Here is a 2,773-nt window from a genome sequence, read left to right as displayed (position 1 = left end):
TATATATATGTATATATATAAGAATGTTTTTGCGTGGCTGTGTGTATATATTTCAACGTATGCAAATGTATGTTTATTAATAAATGTATACACGCGCACACGTACGCGTGCGGGATATGTGTGTATCTATGTATACATGTAAAGAAATGTTTACATCAAGGTATGCGCATACGAATTTTTGGGCGAATGCACCTATATATGATTGTATGCGAATCTACATATATACAGGAATATTTATAGATGTTTAGGACAAAGTAATTATGGTTCCAGTTCCAGCAACTTAACATCTATTATAAAACTAAAGCTTAAGCAACTTTATAAAAGTGACGAGAAATGCAAAATCTGCTTTAATCTCGTAAATGGATGAAGCCAAAACAAGGAAATTCCCTTTAAAATATTGCAATATTGCTTATTTCAGTTATTGGTGGTTTGAATACTAAAATTATTTTCGCCCAACATCTGTTGGGAAATTTTATTTTTATGTCACCATCATTCTGCATAATCGCAGCAGTTTTCTTTACAAGAAATATTTTATGTCGATCTTATCATTGTATTTTTCTTCTTTTATGACATCAAATCTAATCGTTTATTTCAATATTGCTTTGTCATCGTTGTTGTTGCTGTTGTTGTTAATTTTTTTTATGATCTTTCAGTGAACATACATTAGCAAACAACAGCAAAACTCCTCTTTCTTTGGCCTCAAATCATTTCGTTTTTATATCCATTAATGACTTTCATTCAAATTCCTTGTCAGCTTGATGCAAGCCCATCAAAAAGTAATTTCGCTTACCAAATACTCCACTGTTCAATAATAAAATAAGGAGTGGTTTGCTAAATGATGTACGTAAAATATTCTAAATGATCTGAAATTTCCCTAATTGAAGAAAGAACACAAAAATCTAGCGTCATTTACAACTGTCTCTCAAATAAAAGGGGAGATAACTTAAAGAAATAAGTTACGTTAGATTTTCCTTAATAGTAGCTAGTAATTATTGTTGGGTCAATTTGTTTTCGTTCTCTCAGAAGAAAATTTCATTTTATTGTGTATGTCATTCAGTACAGCAACACTTCACTTATTTATCAATGCTCATCTCATTGGCCTACTTGAGTTATTTCTCTTAGCATTACTCTCTTGAAAAAGACTCAGGTAGTATTCTAACGATCATTTTTGCTGAACCGCTAAGTTACGAAGACAAAAATCAAACAGAGAGAGAGAGAGAGAGAGAGAGAGAGAGAGAAAGACAGAAAGTTAGAGAGAGAGAGAGAGAGAGAGAGAGAGAGAGAGAGAGAGAGAGAGAGAGAGAGAGAGAGAGAGAGAGAGAGAGAGCTAGAGAGAACGAGAGAAAGCTAGAGAGAGAACGAGAGAAAGAGTTACTGTCTACCAAATTCACTCACATGGCAATGGTCGATCCGAGGCTATAGCAGAAATACACTTGCCCAATGTCCAAGTAGGATCGAACCCGAAACCACATGGCCCTAAAGCGATTTGCATTACCCGTAAATTTCTTCAAGCTCATTAGTGATTAATCGCTATTTTTCCTATTCGAAGACCAATACCCAACGGCCGAGTTGTTAGACTACCGTGAGGAAGTCGTTCCGGTTGTCAGCGTTCTGAGTTAAAAAACTCTCTCGAGGTCAACTTTGCTTTTAAATCTCACTTAGTCGATAAATAAAGTTCCAGTCCTGTATTGGAGTCAATTTTTGTTCTTTTTGCTTATGTCTGTCTCTAGAATAAACCGGCTATGGTCAGACCAGAAGAGGGATCTGCTCCATCCAGTCTAAAATTACCCAAGGCACACTGTACATCATGACGGTAGCTAGCACTACAACTGAATCAAAGAGTTTCGAGCCAATGACAGGGTATATGCCTTATACCTAACCATTTCCTACAATTAATGTCCTTTTCACTCCACTGTGGGTTTTACTGGACGAATTGTGAGTCAGTCAAGTTACAGGATATGATAACTTTCGTATGTTTACCCCAGTAATAAAATGTTGTCTCAGTTTAATATATACTTGATTATAACATTGTGTAACAATATTTTTATTATTTTTGTTTTATTTTTGGTCAATAAGTGTTATTTCCTATTTCCTTCTATCTAGAAATCAAAGGAAATGACTACTATCCTCTTCAAACTTTGCTTTCGTGACCTGGACATCAATGTTTTGAAACTGACCTATTTTTTGTATTACCTTTCAGATTCAGTGATGAATTGCTAAATCAAGAATACCGCTGTAGCAAATATTCTGCTCAATACCACATATTTGCTTATCAGTTGCTTGACCTTAACCACTTGAGCATGTCCCTAAGTGGTTAGCAACATATGCATCTCTGACCATGAGCAGGAGACATGGGGGAGCATCATAGCCATATGTTGAGAGGGATTCTTTGGGGTTTGAATGAATATCGTAAAAGCAAAGTTTGAAGGAAATGTTAGCCAATTTTCGTATTTTCTAAGTGTTGTTGTTGGCACTCCGTCGCTTACGACGTCGAGGGTTCCAGTTGATCCTATCAACGGAACAGACTCCTCGTGAAATTAACGTGCAAGTGACTGAGCACTCCACAGACACGTGTACCCTCAACGTAGTTCTCAGGGGTATTCAGCGTGACACTGTGACAAGGCTGACCCTTTGAATTACAGAAACCACAGAACCAGGAAGTAAGAGTGAGAGAAAGTTGTGGTGAAAGAGTACAGCAGGGTTCACCACCATCCCCTGCCGAAGCCTCGTGGAGCTTATAGGTGTTTTCGCTCAATAAACACTCACAACGCCT

The sequence above is a fragment of the Octopus bimaculoides genome, chromosome 19 (genome assembly GCF_001194135.2).
Source record: "Octopus bimaculoides isolate UCB-OBI-ISO-001 chromosome 19, ASM119413v2, whole genome shotgun sequence".
NCBI classification, from domain to species: Eukaryota; Metazoa; Mollusca; class Cephalopoda; order Octopoda; family Octopodidae; genus Octopus; species Octopus bimaculoides.
The sequence above is the reverse complement of the archived record's forward strand: the minus strand, read 5'-3'. Positions refer to the sequence as shown.